Source organism: Ambystoma mexicanum, chromosome 6q (assembly GCF_040938575.1).
Source record: "Ambystoma mexicanum isolate Mex_15411 chromosome 6q, UKY_AmexF1_1, whole genome shotgun sequence".
Lineage (NCBI taxonomy): Eukaryota > Metazoa > Chordata > Amphibia > Caudata > Ambystomatidae > Ambystoma > Ambystoma mexicanum.
In genome coordinates this window covers 1,148,568,636-1,148,593,930 of record NC_090937.1, presented here as the reverse complement: position 1 = coordinate 1,148,593,930, position 25,295 = coordinate 1,148,568,636, and positions in this window count along the sequence as shown.

The window sequence follows — 25,295 nt, the reverse complement described above, 5'->3', positions numbered from 1 at the left end:
AAAGTTCCTGGGCTCTACCAAAGAGCAGAGCCACCCCCTAAAGGTTGCAGGTTCTCTGACAGCATGCAGGGACTTTTTAAATTTCACAGGCTCTCCCACAGAGCGCTGCCACTCTCACATGTGTTGAAGTTTCCTGTGGGAACACCAAAAAGAGGGAAGAGTGGTGATGCAGCATATGCTTTTCCATGGCAGCTTCAGGTCTAGCTCCCACGGAAGAGATTGTGTCCAAATCCGAGTGCGCTCATTGTCCTGCTGCCTCCAACTGGTTGTTTGAGCAATGTCAGCACCACAAGCTTGCTGTTGCCTGCAGTCACTGGGTCCATTGGCACTAACTGGGAAGGCTTGTTGCAAGCAGTGATTACCTGTTCCTAGGCATGGTGTGGGACATACTCACTACTGCTGGAGGGGTCCTTGGTGGAAGCTAGACCACTGGTGGCATCAGCTGTGGCAGGGACTCATTTAACGTTTAAATCACCTGATGTCAGTGGCAAATGTGATCTAGCCTGGCTATCATCACCAGGGTGTAGCCTTTGCTTTGCTGACCCATCTTACCTTTGCCACAGCCAACCACCTAGCAGATCCCTTACTCTCATCACCGTTGACAGTCTTCCCCAACGTCTGGCCAAAGTACTGCCAAACGCAGGACCATGAGCGCTATGTGAAGGAGAGGTTGAATTTTCTCTTTGCATCTGCCTCGCTCCCTCTACAATGGCAGGGCAAGGCTGCCCAGTATCCTCTTTATCCACCTTCTCTCCCTCCGCCACCATGGTCAGATCCACCACCTGCAGGGTGTCACTACATGCTGGCCCTTCCTTTGAGGGTTCTCTATGACATGATACCCCTCAATTTCAGGTGTGTAGCATGTTGGGAAGCATGCTGAACATTTCGAACAGACACATATCGAAGCACTGCAGACCGCTTTAAAGAACAGCTTAAAAAAAAAGAAATGAGTAACATGTATATTTTATACTGTTTACTTTGCCTACACCATGGAACCTACTCACATGCCAAATCTCAGGTTTGTAGCATGTTGGGAAATGTGCTGAACTTTTCGAACAGACACAGACACATATCCACACATTTCACTTTTATATATAGAGAGAAGATCAACCTGCCACCAGAATGATGGTTCATCAAAATCATATAGTGTTAGAACAGAGGAGCATATCTTAAACGCAACCCCTATGCTGCAGTGACTGTCACAGCAGGTGTCTGACTGGGGCACTTGAGACCTTTGAACCTGCTGTGCACCACTGGAAAGCAGGTGCAGCAGATCAGAAGAACGATACTGCGTGACACCTGTGCCACTATGCATTTGACATGGAGTTTGGCGAACCGGGGTCTGGTTAGCAGACTAGGGCTTCTACATCCTTCTCATATGGCAATCCTTCACACGCAGTGTAATCTGGAATTTAATAGAGCCTTCCAACACCTTCAGGAGTTTCACCCGGAGATTTGAGGCTCTCGACTGGATCCCTGAATCAATGCGAGACCTGGAAACCGGCACCGAGTATTGACCCAGGATTCCACGGCTCCAAAAACCATGTGGTAAACTTGCGATATAGGATAAATCTACCTAAAATGATTCAAGGCTCCCACAAGAGCCATTTTAGGATTATCTTTCCAGGTCTACACAGAACATCCAGTTAAAATAGTGTTTTCTAAAGTCTAGAATTTTGCATTTCAAAAAAACATAACTCTGGGCCTCATTAGGACCCAGGCGGATTTCGCGGTGCTAAATGCACCGCGAAGCATGGCGGAAAGCCGCCGATAGCGCCATGGGGGTTGGCGGATTTACCGCCCCATTCCGACCTTGGCGGGGCGGTAAATCCCCAATCCCCATTCTGCCCTTCCCCATTCCCATTTTTGCCCCATAGGGTATAATGGGAGTGGGGAAGGAGTTAATTACGCCACCGTAAAATACGGTGGCGTAATTAACAACGAGGTCCCGTAGCGCCATGGTTTTCTCCGCCTGGTAAAACCAGGCGGAAAAGGCCGCCATGGCGCTACGGGAACTCGTAGTATGGCGGAGAGGTACGCCATGCACTACGCTGGCGTAAAACCCTCTCCGCCAGGGTCCTAATGAGGCCCTCTGTCTTTTTCATATACTCATGGGGGTCCAACAATGGCATTTATTCTTATTGGATTGACTCCATCTCTTTGACATGTGACTTGATTTGTGATTTATTGACAATACATTGTAAATCATAAATTGAATGTTTTGTATCAAGTGATCAGTTCTGCATGCTTTGATGAAGCGTGTCCTGGTACACCACAACACAATAATTGAATACAATGAAACCTGTATCAAAACTGTCAAAAACAAAACATATGGGCCTCATTGCAAGCTGGGCGGTATTCCGGTGATACACTTGGTCCTGTCAATTTACCGCTGGATTGCAAGTGGTGCTTGGCAGTGTTAATCCTTATTAATTTGAGTGCATAGGACTCCATTGAGCATTTCTGCGCAATTACCGGCGGCAGTAATTCCACTGATTTTTCTTATTATTGAAATGCTTATAAATGTGGTGCTGTTTGATGAATCTGCACAAATGTTTGCAAAAGGATCATAGACCCAACCGTGAATGTGTGTGCAAAGTTTGAATGGATATTGTTAAGTGGGGGCTGATTTATATGACTTCAGACCCAAACTCATAGTGTGGAGGAGTGGGAAAAGTGGTGGTAATTCCGTTACCACCACTTTTTTCCACACCGCTATACTCGTAATGAGGCTCTAATGTTTTCAATTTGAAATTTAAACACAGGCACATTTTATCTAGATGTCACAATTTAATAAGGAAACATTAGGAAGTTATTTGAAAAAATCCACAAATCATGCCACACAAAAAAGAGTGTTGTACTACACATAAGAAAGGTCCAGGAGAATCATGCCATTACATTTATTTAGGTGTTTTTTTAAATTTCTCTATGTACAGTGTTGCAAAGAGATATTTGGGTTATTGATGACATGCAAACTGCCCGATAAGGTGTCCGGACATTTTTTCAAATAGAAACATTTCGAAAACGCAAACTATCAAATATTTATTTTCGAAGTACAAAAGTTTCAAATGACAATTTGATCGAAAAAAATTCTAAAGTTTGCCTTTCGAAACTTGGGTGAGGGTTAGGGGTGGGAGGGTGGCATGGGGTCGGAGGGGTTGGGGCCCCCCCCCAATATATACTAAAAACGTGCAACGTTGCATGGAGCTGTCCAGTGCTGAAATTACAGGTCTGGACAGCTCCATGTAACGTTTCAAAGTTAAAATAAGGCATTTAAATGCCAATATACACAAAACACTTTGAAACGTTATATGGAGCTGTCCAGTTCTGCAATTTCAGCACTGGACATCTCCATGTAACGTTTCAACGTTACAAACAAAAAGGCAATAAAATGCTACTTTTAACATGTAAAAGTGCATGTCAGTTGAAATCAATCCATGACTATTGTCGATGAATTGGTTTCGAACGAAATGCACTTTCCATGTTAAACATAGCATGTCGTAGCTTTTGATTTAGAAACTTTTGTGTCGAAACTTTAGCTATTCTAATCTTTTGATTCGAGCAAATGACCATAAACCGCCCGATAACATAACCCTATTTTATCCTCAGAATGGCATCCCTCAATTATTTAATTTCCCTATCTAATGGCGCCTGATCAAATTCACAATGCACGTCAACACATTTGGGAATTCATAAAAATGGTATTTCCTTTTTTTGGTGGCACTGACCACCATCACTAAGAATGCTCATTTCTGTTAGCAGTGTTCCAAGGTCACTGACTGTGTTTAGTGTGTTGCCTTAGAGTGCCTTTCGTAAATGTACTTGTCTTATGCACTGAATATGTGTACTATTCTAGGCTCTGGACTCTCTATTCACGATGTAATACTTTTAACAGTTTGATCTCAAAATAACCATCTTTTAACAAGAAGTCAATGTAGTGTATTTGCCTGGGGCGATACAGTTTTATTTATCAAAGAGACAGATGGCAATCATAAGAATGGACATTGCTACACTTAATTCGTCTAATGACATAAAAGTTATTATCTTTATGAGTACCCACTCACTTTTTCACAACTCTGATGCAACACTTGCCCTCTGTCAGCATACACTGAGAAAAAGGTATATATTTTAGGTTACCAGACATTTGGTCGAAAAAAATTGGTCGACCAGACAAATGGTCGCACCAATTTGGTCGAAAACCAAATGGTCGAATTTTTTATTTTTTTATTTTTACCTTTTTTTTTTTTTTGGGGGGGGTCCCCCCAACCCCCTTTTTTATCTAAAAACCCATTTTTGTAAAAAAACGAAAACCCGAAAAATAAATATATAATTAAAAAAAACAAAATTCGACCATTTGGTTTTCGACCAAATTGCGTCGACCAAATGTCATTCGACCAGTTTTAGGTCGACCAAATGTCTGGACACCTATATTTTACTGTTAGCTCACACTTGTGCAAGGACAGGAAGCATTTCATTTCACTTTTCACCCCAGCTATGATACAGGGTATTTTTGTTTATATAGCGTTGATGGCATAATAACTTCTGGACCTAATACAAATTGGTAAATAAAATTGACAAGACTTTAAGCTTCCTTGAGAAAGTGCCAGAAAGGCACAGGCACAAAACACCTACTGACAATTCTGAATGGATAATATGATTCTCGCAATTTTGATTGAACTGGAAAGATTATTATATGATTATCGTCAAACATATATATGCTTTGAGAGGCACAGCCTCACCCCTCTGAGGAGGTCCAAAAGGCTGAAACACGTGCCTGGGGTTGCTGATGGTACTCTTGCTCAGAGGAGAATTGCCTAGCATTTCGGTGCTGGACTGCCCAGGTGGGTGGGGCTAGACTGATATGCAAATTGATATTTCTCCTCTGTGAAAGGTACAGTGAGCTAAAACATGGTTGTGGACCCTCCCGAGTGGGCACCTTCCCAGAGAACAGGTTATTTGACTGAGTTCGTTCTCAGTAGAGGGGCTCCCAGACCTTTGTTGAGAAGACTTTTGAAAGTAGCTGCGTTTTTTTGTAATTGATTGTGTTTGCTTTGTTTACCTGTTGACAAATATCTTAGTGCAAAAATATATAGAATTTGGGGTTGAAACTGGGAGCAGAAATTAGCATTGTGGCTTTGGTAGTCAAGGGGTTATTCAAGCTCACTTAATAGCTGGAAGTAATCCCTCCATGTATCAGAGCACTGAAATTCTTAGCCTTTTGACATCCAGTGCTGTTATACTACAAACAAAATTCTGATACTGTAATTAGTGTAACTGAAAACCCAGTCGAGCCAATCCCGCCTCAAGCAGAAGTAGTATATACTGGCTCCTGTGCTCTGTTCTGTTCACAACTCTTTTCACCTGCCATTTAGAATGTACAGTCTTCTGACACCTGGATACTACTGTAAATATTCATGTGTAAGGATTGCACAAATCACCAAATATTTGAATTTTTGAGTCCTCAGGACTTTTGTCTCTTGGCAAGGTGTGGATTCTCATCTTTTCAGAGGATGGATGACTTCTGTCAAACATGAACGTGAGGTGAGTTTAAGCTTGTTTGTTACAGTGCATTGCTTAGCTAATGGCAGTTTGTGCACAAAGGCTTGTCAGGAAACACGTTCTTTGTGTGCAGCAGCTCCCACATCCAGCTTGATAACTGCTTCCATGATGTTGTTGCCCCTTGGCCAGCCCAAGTAACTTCACATGAGCATTATTAGGTTCATAGTAAAAAAACAATGGCCTTGTCAGAAACCAATATATAGAACTCCACACTTTTTCAGGGCTCCCTAACACTGTATCACTTGAGTGCAAAATGCTGTTCCCAATTTTGTGATCTGCTACGAGTTGTCAAAAACGTAACGATAACACAGGGTTAAGGCACATTTTTCAAATGAAGACCTTTGCCCTGACACCCACTCCATTCCCCAGCCATTCTTCAGGTACATATAGTAAAATATGTTTTTGTTACAATGCATTATGGCATATGCTACAAGGCATGTACAATGGGGACTTAGGAGATCATGGTCCTACAGATCTGTCAATATAGTTGGTGGGTAATCAAATGGTCTGGAGCGTAGCCCTGGCTGCCTAGCTTAATGGTTGTCTTGCAAACCTTCTGATTTCCTCTTCTGATTATTGGAAATTACACACATTTGTGGTGAATAATTTTGAGGAATTCACAAAGGAATTATTAAAGTCTAATCGATTCCCTGGTAGCTAAATTAGCATCAAAGGTATCCTCATGCATATAACGCTGAGGTGGTAATGAAAAAGCATGAACTGAGAAAGACTGTTAAGTGGCTAAGGAAACAGATCTTTTCCCTGAAAAGAGGTGGGCTTGATTAGGCGAACACGCCATTCATACAGGAACTTGCTTCGATATGGTCATGCGAAAAAGAGTCAAGAAGATGCAGAGCTATGTTTTCTACTTTAAGTAAGAAGCATGCCCTGGTCTTTTGGCAGTTAATGAACAATATGGAATCTTCCCAATCCTGCAAGCAAATTAACGCTGTTACTGAGAATGATTGGATATCCCATTTTCAAACTTTATATTCTAGGCCTATGGCTGACTTAGTGTTTATTACCCCTGAAGGGGTCCCAAATGACAAATTGAACTCATCATTCTTTGATTACGATAAGGTTCTTGAGGTAATTATGAATAATAGGTCTTCCCATGCGCCTGGCCTTAATAAATTGTACTACTTCTTGTTTAAAGACGATCCTGTGGCAAGGGCCACAACCCTGACTGTATTGTTTAAAAGGGTGGTGAGTTCCGGTGTCTTCCCTGCTTCATGGTGCATGGCCTATATAGTGCAGACTCTATCTTGCTGTCCCAGGCTAGAAAAATGGCAAATTGGATTTCGTAGAAATCTGCAAACATCTTTGAATGGCCTGATTGTCAAAAGTATCCAATTCTAAAATCCAAGTTTGGTTGAATCATTCCGGATGATTATCTCGCCAAATTTTGACCTTTCATGGTGTCAGGCAACGATGCTGAGCTTAAGTCCCTTGGACGTGCATTTATAATAGTTGGGATAGTTGGATTACACCAGAATAATTCTGAGTAGAAATCACCAGAAAAACTCAAGAAGATGGCAAGTTACTGTTTTATTAACAATTATCTAAAACAGGGAGGTTACAATGAACATCAACCGATCTACGCTCAGTCTCTCAATGATTTCCACAAAAAATACACTTCATATACTCCATTATGCTTCAGAGCAACGTCATACTACATGGCAATAGTGAAAAAACTATCAGGGTTCATGATTGGTTATGGGAAACATCTGGATATAAAATCATATAGGATCTTGGAATGTTATTGGCTATCCTTTATCAGGTGGACAACTTATGCCTATCTCTTCAAACATGTAATTTAAGAAAAAATAGGTGCAGTGCATTTCATTGCTCTTCTAAACTATAAGGTCCTTCGTTATACGACTAATACAACTGGTTTGCAGGATTGTGCCATGTCTGGAACATTCTGTTCATTTAGCAGCATGTAAGCCCAGACCAAGGTGCAGGGAGATAGGACATGAAGCTACCTCACCACCCAATTAGCCCAATATCACTCATCATCCATGCCTTTTGCCATGAAATTGGCTTTGTACTTGGCCTTACAGAGTATTCTTATCCTGGGAATACCCGGGAGTGAGGACACTCGCTATCATGTCTGCAACACCAAGTTCAAACTCTATTTCCATCCTTGGCTCACGGGACAAGAAACCATGATTTGGTTCATTTTGTATCTTTTTGCATGCTTTAAATTAATTAAAACTTGGCATCCTTTGCGTTCTGTCTTGCACTTTAACGTGAGAGGATTCATCCTCCGCACACTCGTTCTTCTTCAGAGTAGATAGCTGACCTTGATTCCTAGGATCTTGAATTCTGCCCAGACAGCCTCACCAGGCAGTTTCAGCAACCTGTTTTTTGAATGCAACACAGCTTTTCATTCCCCTTTCATGGTTTCTGGCTTATTTATTTCATGATACCAATGTCCAGTTTCTATACAATGGCGGCTTCACCTGCATTCTATTCACTACTCATAGCTAGCCTATACGATGAATTGATCTACCTTTTGTTTCAGCGTCTGTATATTCAATTAACGTCTGTTTTCTGTAGTACTTTGTTAACATGTGATCTTCTTCTTTTCCACTTTGACAGTCTACTAGATTCTTTACTTCATCATGTGTCTGCTAGGATCCTTACATCATCTTCATTCATTCTCTCGGGACATCATGCACACTTTCCTATGACGTCATCAGTTCATTTCCTGAGTTCTCCCTCGCATTCCTTTAGAAGTTCCTCCTGTAGGTTATCATCAACTCGAGGGTACATTCGATAGGGTTGTCTCAATGGATATCTTCTTCCTAAATACTCGCTGCGGTATTGGCACGACATCTGGTGTCAGGCAAGGCACGGTCTCATGTCTCCAATACAAAAGGGGTTGCGGTGGGATCTCCTGCAGATGTATACATCTGCTCCTCTACATTCCCCCTCTGGTTGAGTAATTGACCACCTTCTCAAGTTTTCCTTCTTCTTTGTATCTATATCGTTGTCACCCCCCTCAGGGTGCCTGCAGTTTTAATGTATTCATCCACACTCCAGGCCATGTAATTGCATTGTCCATTTGAGGTACAGAAGACCCAACATCCCACGTAATTCTTATGATCCATTCAATACCAGAATTCTGTTCCTTCGGGTGCCACAATACTTGCTTTTATGTAGTCTCTGATGGCACTATCGGTCAGCACATTGTCTTCTGGTTCATCCTTTGCATCAATCATGATCTTCATTCCCACTGCTTTCTTTGCCATTTTTTGACTTTGTCCAATTACTATCCTTATCATACAGAATCCAAATATTATTATCACCAATATTGCTCCAAGGAACTTGAATAAGTTTGCCATCCAATAAGGAATCCATTAAAAAAGGAGTGAGAACCAACGGTCACCTCCAGTGGCTTCGTCCTCATCTACCATTTTTACATGTAGATCTGTCAACATCAATATGGCCTGCGTCAAAATCCTGTTCTCACTGTCATGACATGGTTTGAATGTACAACATGATGGCCCGATCTTGCTGCAAACTCCTTCTTTCATTGCTGTAATTATGTCAAAGACATATCTATTCTGGATGGTCATTAACCTTATGGCCCACAGATCTTCTTTTACGGCATTAAATCCTTTTATAGTGGCATTGATTGTTTGCAGCAGCTCCCACCTGGTGATCTGTAGCTATTTGGCATTCACTGATGTTTGAAGTCTAGGCTTGACATAGATGTGAACATCACTGCAGCCCTGCTGAACAGTTTGTGCTCATCAGGAATTTCTTCATAAGCCGTAAGTGATTTCTGTGAGAAATAATTCCCTCTCTTCATTCGCCAGAGTTCTCTGTGGAATCACCAATGCTGGAACATGTATTTGTACCAAGGAACACACTCCACCCCAATTCCTGGGAAGTTTCATATATGCTCTAGATCCGCAGGCCAAATATTGATCCACTAAGTCAGCCGTCCCTCTCCACATTCCTGGAATGTCAATTATGTTCTTGCACACTTATATATTTATATATTAGGGATAGGAGTCTGGAGAAACATTTGGTGTGCCATACCAATACTTGTTGAACTCGTGTTCTATCTATAACCACATTATCCTCTTCACTAATCATTTTAATACAGATGTTCAATTCACATTTGTACTTGACAATCTGCTCAGTTATCACAATCAGGAGTATTATGATGGGACCATTTTTAGGGTCATGCAGAAAGGTGTGAATATTGACATGTATCATAACAAGAGCAGGGTATGACTGAAGTATAAACACAAAAATAGCACTGTCACTGTCGATGGGTATCATATGTTACCTTTGAAACAGATATGCTCCTAAAAACTAATCTGGGTATTGAGCTCTCTTTCAATTTCTAATCAGAAACTGATGTTTAGGCATAGTAGTGATGCAATATTTATCTTTTCAAAGAATTTCTAAAAAAAGTAAGTTTTAGCCTCTGTAATTCTCTGCAAGTCCATTCACTTTCGGCTCAAAATTTTAAGGAGTGTCCACTGAATTTCAGTCCAAAAGAAATATGTGCTAACCATACATTGTTTTATCGCCCTTCTTCTTGGTCATTGATCGAGTCTGCACATGCAGAAATTCTTCTTCTTGTCTTGCTTCTTGGTCAACAAGCACTGGAGTGAGGGTCTCTCCTTTGTAGATTTTTATGTCTCCTAAATGTAACCAAGTTCTTCTTCCTATACCTTAACTGAAGTAGGGGAGACTTCCTCAACACAAAAGGGACCATTAAACCTAGGTTTGTGCCATCTACATGTGAAGTTCTTTGTAAGCACTTGGTCGCCAACATATAACTTTGATGGTAGCAATAATTCACTCGGATTGGCTTCTGGGCTGTCCTCTTCCATGTTCCTTGACCCCTCTCTCTGATGCTTGACTTGATCTGCAATAAAAGAAACACTGGTAGTCATACATGCAAAATAGTTGTGCATTTCATCATCTTGAGCCTGCGCTACACTCTGGGCATCACTCCTGACTCTAGATGGGGGTGTAAGAGGTGTCCTCATGCAATGCCCTGTCACTAACTCGTGGGGCGTAAGATGAGGGTCTGAACCTGGTTGATTTAGAAGCTGGGCTAGGGGTAGACAATACAGCCATTCCTTTTTAAACGCTACTCTGATCTTGGCTATCTGCTCTTTTAGGAGGCCGTTGAGTCTCTCACATAATCCGTTTGCTTGTGGATGATAAGCAGAAGAAAACTTATGTTTTATACTCAACAGAAGTCCTATTTGTTCAAATAGCTCATTGACATAATGTGTCCCATTACCAAACCTGTGCATCTGGGTGTGTACAAGGATACAAAGACTGGCTTCGATCCACCTAGAGAAGGGACACACCACCACTAATAGATACCTGTATCAGTTACATGTCTGCAGCATATCAACGTAATCAATAGGCAAATGCTGAAACAGACCATTCCGTAGAGAAGGAGCTAAGTACCCCCACCTCAACCACCTCTCGCATATAACCTATATGTCGGGAACCAGAGTGTGAAACTCTATCAGTGCCAGTAGAAGTGCCAATACCCAAGAGTTTCATGGAGGCAAGATTCTCGTTGAGAAAAGCATACCTGTATACAAGACAATATGATGCCTGCTTGAATGAAACCCAAGAAGGAAAAGGATGAATGCACGAGAAAGCAGATTGGTGATGTCATGCGAGAGTCGAGCTGACATACATAGAGAACATGCAGAGACTAGAGAATGCGGATACTCTTTAAAGGCATCAAGAAAGTATCAAAGATAAGCAAACATCTCGAGATTGAGAGGCTTATGCTAAAGAAACAATGAAAATAATAAGTCAGTTCACACTTGTACATATGCAAAGTAACGCAAGCAGACACAGTTTTCATGAGGCTAGCTTTATAGTGAATATATTGCGGCAAGCGCCAATGTGCATACATATATATATATTGGAACCATAACGTCCCTTTAACAAAGTTTTTTCACTGAATTTCATAGGTTTTTAGTAGCGCTACTTAACCATAACGTCCCTTTAACAAAGTTTTTTCACTGAATTTCATAGGTTTTTAGTAGCATAACTTAACCATAATGTCCCTTTAACAAAGTTTTTTCACTGCATTTCATAGGTTTTTAGTAACAAAGCTTAACAATAGTAACTTTGACTTTATGTTTCCCCAATGGATAATGCTGATTTTGGCAACTGAATATCCACCTGAGGGATTATTGTCATTCTTCCCCTGTTTGACCATGTGGCATTGAATTGTCCATAGCCTCCTTTTGTGACTAGCACTTTTTATTACACATTGCACTTTATATTTCTGTATGTTAATTCCTCGTGTGAATTTCAAATGATTTAATAACTTTTTAATGTAATTTGATTGAAATAAATTAAATGTATTCTTCTTTCTTTGTAAAGTCTTTACTGTGGTCTGTATGGGGTGATCTGCGGCGATGACTGAGGGTTCCTGTTCTCATGCTATTGATGACTCCATGTCCTTTTAAGTGAACTGAGTTTCATATCCGCTGACCTCTGGCTATTCTTCAGAGCACAGCTATTTCTCCAGCAACTTGCTGATTACACCATCGAGATGGCATCCCTGGCTGCAGAACTGCCACCTGGTGCTGCACATGCTTCAGCACCACCCCCAGCCCCTCCACCACCACCACCTTCCCAAGGGCCTGAAGAGGGGAACAGGAGTGAGGATGCAGAGGAGGAAGAAGAGGATGACGAGAATGAGGTAGAGGAAATCCCTATTACCCGCACTAGACGTGAGTCTTGGGTGTGGCGGTTATTTTCCATTTATGGGAATGGTCCTAAGGCTTGTGCGAACCGTGTTATCTGCAATGAGTGCAAAATGATACTCAGTCGCGGGAAGCATGGTTCGTACAGCTTTGGGACCACGACCATCAAGCGACACCTGAGTTTATTTCCCTCGGGGGCTATTCGCAAGGTTGTACTTTGCGAAGAACGTAGTAGGTTGATTTCCTCTACTTCATCCTCCGTTTCTGATCCTGTCACCACAAGGACCACCTCTGTGGGACAGCGTCTTCCTCAAGCTGCCTCACAGGCCATACAGAATTCTGATGGCCCTTACCTTTCAAGGGTCACAGTTGTATGTATGTACTGTGACACAGTACTCTGCAGGGGGGAGCGACTTCGGAGTGTTTTTGAGACTATCGTCCCAGAGCACGAGAAGACCTCCTCAGTACCCAAATAAAACCCACTCTACATCTTCCTCTCTCAGCTCGCCCTTTCTTATCCCTGTGGTTGGTGTCCCCCCTTTACCCTCCTTTCCCCTCCTCTCCTAGTGTGTTATGTCTAAAAAACCAAAAAAAATACAAAATTACAAAAATCAAAAAAAATAAGGCTCTTTTCAAAGCCGCCTTTCACAGTTAAAAAATGGAAGTGAAGATAAATAAAGCAGGGCCCTTTGTATTTCTTAAAAGTCCGCGGACAGTTCACGAATATTAAAAAAATTGGGGTGCTACCCTATTGTAACCATTGCATTTTTCTCTGGGAGGAAGTGGTGGCTCTGAAAAGAGCCTTTGGGAGGTGTTTGTATGTCAAAAATTATAAATACTTAACACCTACTTCAAAATGGATGCTGTATTTCTAAAAAAGGTCGCAATGCATTTTGTACATTTTTCAGAAAAATCTGATTGCCAGCATAAGTAAGATGGACTCCATCTCTGCGAAAAATGTATGTACTACGAAACATAATATTTTCATTGTGAAAAGAGGACATGCCAAAATCTCTTAGAAATGCACAAACAGCCTTATTAACATTGCGCCTTGCTTTTTCCATTTGTGGACCAAATGAAGAAGAACGAAGCCACATTTGTCTCTGCGCAATCCGTGAAAATATTACTTGAGAATTGGGAAACATGTCCATGACTTTCCCAAGTCCTTCTTTCATAGCAAATTGCAAAGAAATTCCAGACACATGTCCTAAACTGTTCCCTCCACAATGAATTACAATTATGTCTGGATGTTGCTCTGTTTCCAAAGTAGCACAGAGAGGTAGCAAGTCCAACCACTTAATTCCACGTACTCCATGCCAGTGTACTTCTACATGTGGAAATCCAAGATCTACAGCTACTCCACAGCTTTCTGCATGCACCTTCAACCAATGTATCCACGAATCTCCCAAAATCCAAACAATCTGTTTTCTGAAACACACAGCCATAGCTATCTGTTGTTCTCTCAGCAAAAAGAGTATCTGAGAAACTCTCTCCTGGCACAACACACCCACTAAACTTTCCTGACCATCCCTTTCAGTGCTCATTCTCATTTGCATGACTTCTGAACCCAAAAATCCCCGGATGTAACTCCCGATGTCCGCAAACTACCGCCATGTCCGCGGACATATCGTAACATGAACAGCCCTTCTACCATTTCCACTTCACTCTCTGGGCCATTCCCTCATTGGATGTAGCTAAGAAATCACATGACCATGCACCAATCACATTCAAGACCTCTACATCTAACTGCATCATCATAGATCAGCACTGCAAATGTACTGTGAATCTCTCTGAGTACAAGTGTCATATCATTGGCAAGCACCATCTACAAGAAATACTGTACAAGTCTCCAAGATTTCTACTTGCAGCTCCATGCATATCCATATGCATGAACACAAACTACAGGTATGCATATTTTCTGTACAGTATATGAACACATTTTCAAACTGACTTTTAGCTTGTGTAATCTGTAAAATGAATCTACTGTCTTTTTTCCAATTTCCTAAAATCAACTATCACTTATAAACCTTTATATTATTTACTTTCTTTATACACACACTATCAAATCATGTTAAACTAACATTTTTTAAATGAAATTTATAGACTACATATATTCAAACAAAATTGCACGCATGCACACTCTATGTTCAAATCTCAAAAAATAATACTTATACAATTACATTTATTTATTTATGTATTCGATTACTTTAATTTAAGCATGACATTAAGGCACTATTACCTAGAACAGCTTAGTTACAGAAATAGTGGTATTCAGTGGTACATTATGAATTTCACAAGACATACTAATGATATTTTGTTTGTTACAGTTACTCATTGCAATTCAATTTGTTCATTAAGAACATATCATATGTATTGAACTGGTGCGACGTATCTTATGTGAATAAGATAGTTTTAATTGTTTTAAGGAAGGCGCTGAGGATTTCAATTAAAAAAATCAATATCTAAATTAAAAACAATGCTATATACAAAAAAAATTACTCATTTGTTTCTTTTAAGATTGCAGTGAAGACCATTCTCCTGAAAAGAAGCAGCCGAATTTGAAGAACAAAGAAGAACTAAGAATTAACCTGTTCATTTTAGAAAAAAAGTAAGTAGAATATCACCATAATATTTGTATTATTATTCAAACATACTGTAAAGTTAATTCATGCTATTTCTGTGCCTACAAATAGATATTGTGCACCATTCTGTCCAAAAATCCCCATGCCTTAAACAGCGATTTACAGCCAGAATGGCGCACAAATTCCTACTTTGGACACACAAATTACCCAACTCAACCGCTAGAATGTTCATATTATAGAACAAACAACTGTTTTAATTGTATACATTAGATTTACTATTTGTACTTCTCCACACCACTAGCTTATTTTTTTCTGTCATCTGAACCTGAGTTTAGTAACATATTAATTGAAGAATACACATCCCTACTAGTTGTCGTTCCCAATGCACAATCAGACACCATTACATACATCATCTTACTCAAACACTCATGCACACAGCACACATACATTTCAGAACACCCTAACCCATACCTTCTTTATTTTTTTCAACAGACCCTAAAGCATGCCTACCAAAAGTCAAGTCCGTAGAAAGCAACGCAGAAGTAGAGCAAATGAAAATAAAAGTGTCCAACATAAGCATCCATCCCTAGCAGAATTTATAAAAAACAGTTGAAACAAAACAGCTAATACAGTCATTTAGTGAATCACAAGAAGTTTCAAGTACAAAATCTTTGCCTCCTCTTTCAAAATGTAAAACAAACCAAAAAACAATTAACAGAAAATCAGCTATCACTACAGATAAAACTGCTTCTTTACATTTTAATATAGTGCAAAGTAAGCATACCAAGAAAAGTATTTTAGCCAAAATGTTCCGTCACAAAGTCCTTCAAAATCTTATAAAAACAGGAGAGAAATCAGGTTCAATGCTTAAAACCTATCGTAGGAAATTAATTTTAGAAGCGTTGATAGTGCAATTCTTCTCAAAAGAAAGTTATTTATTTGAGTGTTAAACAAAATGAAACCACTAACAAAACTAATAACTAAATCACAAAAAAGACTTCTCAATAAACAAAATGTCAACAGAAAGAACTTCTTAAGTATCTGCGGAGATGAATGGAGTCACACCACAAGCACAGAACCATACTTTAATGGAGAAGCATACAAACAAAAGCAAACAAATACAATTGCCATACATAGCAGTGGTCAAGGTTATGAAAAAGTTAATAATACCATAATGGAACAAGAAGTACTCCTTAAAAAAATATGCCCTGAAAACTTAGAATTACCCCTCCATTCAACTGAATCAGAACGTCTAGTGTACAAATGGCCATGCACGTCTATATGTAACATTCCCAATCAATTCTTCAAGTCTTTATGCCAATTCCTCATTCAATATGTAAAAAGCAAAGACAAAATCAAAATTAAACTACTGCAAAATATGGATACCTGTCCAGTGCGCAAATACACAGGACTACAAGGACATTCATTGGCCTGCATTACAGGACCTACTTGTAAAACCACCTTCCATGATATCAAAAGAATATCAACACATCATTCAACTATAAGAAAGCTAGTCTATAAACTACTATGCTAAAAGTCCTGCTTTAGCACTAGCAAATTTAAATAACATTCTTCTACATGGTACAGCGAAAGACCTACTTCAAGAAATTGCCTATATCCAGAAAAAATATTTTGGAAGTGAAAGCCATTTACAGAATGAAATAGCTTTAAATCAAATTAGCAACAATTCTACACATGGCAACCTTTTGCTAAACACATACAAAAAAGAAATACTAAAATTTAAAAGTACATCAGCTGAAGTACCAAACCATGTATGTATATGTTGCCACAGAACTTTTTATAAAAGTAACACAAAAACTGTAGACCTATCATATAAAATAGAAGACAATGAAGATTTTAAATGGTTTGAATTAGCTCTCTACCTTGTAGCAGAAAACAAATACGAAATAAGTGACCCCTTAATACTTTGCAGTTACTGCACTACAAAACTTGACAACAACCAAACTCCTTCACGTGCTATCACAAATAATTTGGAATTATACCCACTACCCAAACCCCTACAAAAACTTAATTTATATGATAGCATCATAATTGAAACAGTACACCCATTTCAAGCAATAATACGCCTTCAACCAAAAACTGCAAAATTACCTCCCTCTGAATTGGTAAAAGGCATTCGTGGAAAAGTAGTTTATTTACCATTAGATCTAAAAGAAAATGTGCATACTCTAGGAGTGCAACGTCCAATGCAGCAATCTTTAATTATCTTAGTAAATGGAGTACCTACAAAAGACAAAAAAATATGGCAACAGCTGGTAGATTTACATAAAGTTAGACAAGCCTTACAATATCTTAAAGAGAATAATGAATATTACAAAGAAATTAATATTGAAGAAAACTTGAAAGATACAACTGAAATAATTCAAGAAACACAAGAAGCTGGTCAATTTGAGCTACTAGATCCTGCTACAATATCAAATACTTTAGACCATTATACAATTCATCCTCTAATGAAACCATAGAAGATGCACTGGAAACATACCAAATGCGTCAAACAAAAGGATCACCAATCAGCATATGGGAAAAAAGTATAGAAGCACATGCTTTTCCTCTACTCTTTCCTACTGGCAAAGAAGGAAGGTATGATGATAGACCTATTCAAATATCAGCTTCAAAATACCGCTCATTACGGATGTATTCTGAAGATCCTAAATTTAGACAAAATGTGGATTACATATTCCACCTACTCTTTGAAAGTGAACTAGCAACTTTATGTTACGGAGTTGCACACATATTAAAATCAGGATCACACTTTCAAAATATGACAGCTACACAATTATTACAAAAAGTGCAACAAAAGGATGAGGTTTTACAATCAAATATTACAAATCTATTAGCAAATATGCGTGGTACTAAAGAGTACTGGTTTCGACGTCATGGAGATGTACGTTGTATGATCAGAAACCTTGGCACACCTACTTGTTTTGTTACATTAAGTTGTGCAGAATAGACATGGCAAGATTTACATGATTCCCTACGCATATCAAATAAAAACAAAACAAACATAGATATACTAACACCAGGAGAACTGTGTTCTTTGGATCCTGTTAATGTTTCAAGATATTTTCACCATCGCTTCATTGCTATGCTACATTTTATTTGTAATAAAACTGTTCCTCCCCTTGGAGAATTGCAACACTTCTTTTGGAGAAAAGAATACCAAGCCAGAGGAGTACCACATATCGACATGCTTTTATGGATTGAAGATGCCCCTAAATTTGGTCAGACAGTGATGCCACTGTTTTACAGTTTATTGAAAAATATGTCACTTGTGAAATTCCATCAGAATCCACAAATAGTGATCTTCATGCACAAATTTTACAATTTCAAAGACATAAATGTGGCAAATATTGTCGTTGCAAATACAAAAACAAAGGGAAATACAACACCAAATGCCGATTTGGTTTCCCTAGACCAGTTACGAATACAGGTCAAGTGAACAACCTCATGTCTTCAGTTAGACATAGTGTTAAAGGTAAGTCACCTAAAAATACATATTTTATAATAAGAAAAGAAGAAGAAAAATATATCAATGATTATAATGCAATCATTGCCTACTTATGGAATGCAAACATAGATGTGCAGTACATTGCAGACAATTCTACTGCAGTTGCATGATATGTCACAGCATACTTAACCAAAGCACAAAGGACAGAGCTCCAAGACCTCTGGAATGACCTGTCATCAGATAAAACAGTGTCTCAGAAATTATACAGCTTGGGCATAAAAATGCTCTCCCATAGAGAATGTGGATCATATGAAGCAACTGATCGTTTAATTGGTACTGCATTGTATGGTAAATCTGAAAATATAGTATGGCTAAGTCTTGGACCAGCTAAATCTAGAAAAAGAGTTCTAAAAACATACGAAGATATAGAAACAATAGCCAAACATGATCCCAACAGCCAAGAAATTTTAAAAAACAATTTCTTGGACACATACTACACAAACAGAACTAATACTTTGGAAACCATGTGTCTATACCATATAACCCAAAACTACAAATACAAAAATAATATAAAACCTGATAAAAAAGGTAAATACAGAGTGACAAACTGTGAAGGCAGCTTAGTAAAAATTAATCATATCAAATTGTCATTGAAGACTCCTCAACATAAAGAAGTATATTACATGTCCCTGCTACAACTCTTTAAACCATGGAGAAAAGAAGAAGAAATACTAGAAAACTATGACTCATATGAAGATGCTTTCAAAGCAAATGAAAGCACTATAACTGATGTAAACTTTACACAATACAAAACAATGTTGCACAATGAACAGCAACACGAAGAAGAACTCCAGGCCCAACTAGATAAAGACACTCCTGACAGTAGTCAACATTCTGTAACAGGAAGCCAAGAACCACTTGGAGAACCACTAATAATAAATGAGGCAGAATTAGCTATGATAGAAGTAGAAAACACCATGTGTCAGTATGAAGATAAAGAAGACTTAACTATACTACAATCAAAACTAAACAACGAACAACGTAGCATTTTTTAAGCAGTAACAAAACAAATTGCACATGGTGTACAACATGAAAATAAAGAATGTTCCTGCCATAATTATAAACCTATACTACTGTACGTCAGTGGTGAAGCTGGTTCTGGCAAAACATTCCTAATCAAAATCATCAGTAAATTCCTTCAACAATTGACGAACAACAAACTGTCAGCTGTTGTCACTGCCCCCACAGGTTTAGCTGCCTACAACATAGGTGGTGTCACTTTACACCGATTACTACTATTGCCAGTAGAACACCAGAACAAATTAGACTATTACAAACTTACTGCAGAAGCGGCAATGGAACTATGCAGAGTATTGAAACAAATGAAAATGCTACTAGTAGATGAAGTGAGCATGGTCTCCAACCTAATGTTGGCTTTGATTCACCTCAGATTACAAGAAGTACTGAAAACAAACTATGAAGAGCTCTTTGCAGGAAAACACATTATTGTTTTCGGAGTTCTTCTTCAATTGACACCAGTAAAAGGTGAGCCTATTTTTAAAACATTAGGACACAAACTCTGCCGTAAAACTGTTGGCAGCATTGGAAATGTCAATCTTTGGCAACATTTCCAATACAGAGAATTAACAGAAAACATGCGGCAATCTGCAGATCTCACTTATGCCAACATCTTAAAAAGTATCAGAGTTGGTATACTCTCTAAAGAAGCAGAAACAATATTGAAAACCCAGCAAATTAATGCACTTTATGGCGATAATGCATGTGCTACAGATGTTATGCAACAATTAGCCCACAAAAATGTCAATTGTATGGCCTTAATGCCAACTCTTGCAAGCTGTTTCAAATTCAATGAAATAATGTTAAGTAAAGAAATGCAACCAATAATGGAAATTAGCGCAACAGACAAACTAGATATACATGGTATGACACTACCTATGCGTGACCAAGCCACAACAAGACTAAGAGGCCGATTCATGGAATAATTAGCGCGGCGCAAGTGGGCAAAAACGTGCGAATCGCAGTGGAATAGCGAAAATCGCAGTGAACGTGCGAAAATCGCACGAAAAGCAGCGCACGTCGATTCATGGAAGGCCGTGCGCGAGAAAACCAGCGGATGTGCGATAAAAAGTGCGCGGCGCACGTTAGCGCACAGGCCATCTAACAGCGTGCGCCAGGTCACAGCGAAAATCGCACAGGCCACAGCGAAATTCGCACATAGCGCGGCGCACGCAATAAAAGTAGGCGGAACACGGGCGTAACACTCGGAATGGGGAACAACTTGCCAAAACGTGGGCGTCACGGGGGAAGTACAGGGCACAAGTGCGCGGAACGCCCACACGCTCGCCTACAACACGTATTCATGGAATAGAATAGGGGAAAAAAGCGCACGCTCAAACCAGCGCACAGGCACAAACACGACCGCCACAAGAAAGGAGGCGGTAGCGTCTCTGCGGCTGTAAGAAATGTGCGCCAAAAGGTGCGCCAACAAATAGCACCTATATACTGCCATGATGAATGTCCCATACTGTGGCCCTCCAGGAAAAATGACGTGCAAAGGGGTACCCACAAACACGGACACCCGCTGACAAAAAATACGTGTGCATGTATACCGGGGTGCGCGGGAAGTGTCACACGCGATTTGCAGGGTACGTGCATCACAGGGGTTCGCGTGAAGTTATTCACGCGATCGGGCCTGGGGGAGCGGGCTACGTGTATTACAGGGGTTCGCGTGAAGTTCCACACGCGATCGGGCCTGGGGGAGCGGGCTACGTGTATTACAGGGGTTCGCGTGAAGTTCCACACGCGATCGGGCCTGGGGGAGCGGGCTACGTGTATTACAGGAGTTCGCGGGAAGTTCCACACGCGAATAGCCTGGGTGCGTGTATTTCTGGGGTGCGCGGGAAGTTCCACACGCGAATAGCCTGGGCGCGTGTATTTCAGGGGTGCGCGGGAAGTTCCACACGCGAATAGCCTGGGCGCGTGTATTACAGGGGTTCGCGGGAAGTTCCACACGCGAATAGCCTGGGTGCGTGTATTTCAGGGGTGCGCGGGAAGTTCCACACGCGAATAGCCTGGGCGCGTGAATTTGAGGGGTGCGCGGGAAGTTCCACACACGAATAGCCTGGGCGCGTGTATTTCAGGGGTTCGCGGGAAGTTCCACACGCGAATAGCCTGGGCGCGTGTATTTCAGGGGTTCGCGGGAAGTTCCACACGCGAATAGCCTGGGCGCGTGTATTTCAGGGGTGCGCGGGAAGTTCCACACGCGAATAGCCTGGGCGCGTGTATTTCAGGGGTGCGCGGGAAGTTCCACACGCGAATAGCCTGGGCGCGTGTATTTCAGGGGTGCGCGGGAAGTTCCACACGCGAATAGCCTGGGCGCGTGTATTTCAGGGGTGCGTGGGAAGTTCCACACGCGAATAGCCTGGGCGCGTGTATTTCAGGGGTGCGCGGGAAGTTCCACACGCGAATAGCCTGGGCGCGTGTATTTCAGGGGTGCGCGGGAAGTTCCACACGCGAATAGCCTGGGCGCGTGTATTTCAGGGGTGCGCGGGAAGTTCCACACGCGAATAGCCTGGGCGCGTGTATTTCAGGGGTTCGCGGGAAGTTCCACACGCGAATAGCCTGGGCGCGTGTATTTCAGGGGTGCGCGGGAAGTTCCACACGCGAATAGCCTGGGCGCGTGTATTTCAGGGGTGCGCGGGAAGTTCCACACGCGAATAGCCTGGGCGCGTGTATTTCAGGGGTTCGCGGGAAGTTCCACACGCGAATAGCCTGGGCGCGTGTATTTCAGGGGTGCGCGGGAAGTTCCACATGTGATTTGACAGTGTGGCTCCTCCCAGGTGTACCCTGTACACCCTCCACGGCCCCTGCAGGCAGCCCACACCACAGGGGACTACCCTGCATCCCTGGTCATGTCCCGCAGGCAGCCCACCCAACATGGGCATGCCCCCCAGCAAAGGCACATGTCTCCTTGAACTAATGAACACCAACACATGTCCCCTTGCACCCCCACCCCCCAGCACTGTGGGGCACCTGCCAGCAGGCCCCCACCCATGTCCAACTCATGTCTCCCACCACCCCCAAACCCCAGCCACCAGGGTCACCCTCCACCAGGGCCCCACTCATGTCTCCCACCACCCCCACCCCCCAGCACTGTGGGGCACCTGCCAGCAGGCCCCCACTCATGTCCAACTCATGTCTCCCACCACCCCCAAACCCCAGCCACCAGGGTCACCCTCCACCAGGGCCCCACTCATGTCTCCCACCACCCCCACCCCCCAGCACTGTGGGGCACCTGCCAGCAGGCCCCCACCCATGTCCAACTCATGTCTCCCACCACCCCCAAACCCCAGCCACCAGGGTCACCCTCCACCAGTGCCCCACTCATGTCTCCCACCACCCCCACCCCCCAGCACTGTGGGGCACCTGCCAGCAGGCCCCCACCCATGTCCAACTCATGTCTCCCACCACCCCCAAACCCCAGCCACCAGGGTCACCCTCCACCAGTGCCCCACTCATGTCTCCCACCACCCCCACCCCCCAGCACTGTGGGGCACCTGCCAGCAGGCCCCCACCCATGTCCAACTCATGTCTCTCACCACCCCCACCCCCCAGCACTGTGGGGCACCTGCCAGCAGGCCCCCACCCATGTCCAACTCATGTCTCCCACCACCCCCAAACCCCAGCCACCAGGGTCACCCTCCACCAGGGCCCCACTCATGTCTCCCACCACCCCCACCCCCCAGCACTGTGGGGCACCTGCCAGCAGGCCCCCACCCATGTCCAACTCATGTCTCTCACCACCCCCACCCCCCAGCACTGTGGGGCACCTGCCAGCAGGCCCCCACCCATGTCCAATCCATGCCCCCCTGCACCTGGGTCCCAACATTCCCCAATCATGTCCGTAATGCCCATCCTCCCCTGCCAAAAGGCCCAACCAACTATCACACCCACCCACATATCAAAGGCAATTACATGTTACACCCCCAATGTAAATAATGCAATTTAACACATGTCTGTCACACACAATGGCTGCAAGTGAATGACAAAACACCCAACATGACATGCCTGAAAGCAATGAGATGATACGACACATTGAAGATTAAAAAAATAATATGTATTGAACAGCAAATAAGAAAAAACACAAAGCAAATCAAACAAAACAAGATGAATGTCCAAGAAAAAATTATGAAAAATTAAAATAAGCCAATCAAGAAGATAATCCTGGGTCCATGAGCCCTACAAAATTAAACCTAACTGACTACTAACTAAAAAGGGAACTATATACAAAAAAGTGGTGCATTGTCCAATCGCAACCAAAAAAAAATTCAAAAAAACAAAGGAAACCTAACCCTAACTATACAACTATATACAAAGGCAGCGGGCTATTCGGACGGCTCACTGGTTGTTGTCATGGGCCAGGGCATCCTCGAACTCCTGGTCAATGGCTTGGAGGCGGGCATGTTCCCTGGCCCCGAGGTCCCGCAGGGATAACGCAGTGTCAAGCTCAAACTCCCTGCGAAGACCCTCGAGGCACTCAGCCCGCCTCAGCGCCCTCCGCACGGAGTCCTCCGCCCTGACCATCGTGAGCCGTTCCTCCTCTGCCCGCTGCCGCTCCGCACCTATCCGCTGGCACAACCTCTCCCACACGGAAGCCACTCCCATTCCAGGGTTCTCCTGCCCTCCGGCCGATGCCTGCACCCCTGATGTTGATGGCCCCGAGCCATGATGCCTCCCACGTTGAGCCTGCTGCTGCCTCCGACGCAACTGCCTGTGCCAGCACGACGGCATCCAGGCTGATGGAAACCACCGACGCCGTCGTGCACGTGCCCTGCCCGATGATGCCGTCACATCCTCCATCTGCTGGGGTCCAGTTGCTCTGGTGTCCACCCCTGCTGGATCTCTGACTCCCGACTGTGGCAGGGATGGGATCCCCACCGAGCTGGCTGCATTGGTCGGGGCAGGTCCACAGGGGGCCCTGGTGGCATCTGGGCTGGAAGACGGCAAGGAGAACGACTGGTGGATAGCCTGCACAGAGGAGGAGAGGGCTGCCACATTGGCCAACACATGCAGGAAACCCCCGAACATGGCCGATCCCAATTGGGCCACGTCGGCACGGTGCACTTCGTGATGACGTGCGTGCTCCTCCCGGGAAGCACGCACGGCATCACGAATCGCAGCCGTGCGCAACGCGACCCCAATCAGGACCTTCTCCGCACGGCCAGGGGTTCCCACGTCCGCAGGTGGAGGGGAGTCAGGTGACATGGACATCCCCTCTACCTGCGGACAGGCCTGGGACGGGGCATCCCTGCTGGTGCATGGTGGTGCACTCACAGGGTCAGGGACAGCGACATGCACAGGCCCCTCCACGGTGACCTGTGCTGCCTCCTGCCCCTGGCCCTGGACTGCACCACTTGCACCAGCAGGGATGCCCCCACCAGGCCCCATGTGTGCCCCAGTGGCGGCCTCCTCCTCCTCTGTGCAAACCACCAACCTGGATGGCTCCTCACCGTCTCCCACCGTAGCAGGCCCCTGTGGGGGCTCACCCACCCCTTCCGCTGCAGCCGTGGGGGCATCCCCGCCGCCTTGCTCCACAGCGCCGTCTCCGCCCTCTTCTTCACTAGCCGCTGCGTAGAGGGAGACAAAGAACACAAGCATCAGGGCACTGTACGATGGTCCCCTAGACAGGAAGCAATAGCAGATGAGCACCACTGTCAAAGTACACTTCCATCATGTCCCTCCACAACACATGGGCCAGTCCAGGCAAAACACACACAGTAACAGGCATGGTGCATGCCATGGACATTTCCATGCATGTCCAATGGACTCTTGAAACATTCAATGATATGTAACTCACATGCATCATGCCTCATGCCCATCACATGCACACACTTCACCTCAGTCACATCCATCTGGCCCCAAACACACCAAACACAGCGGATACAAGGG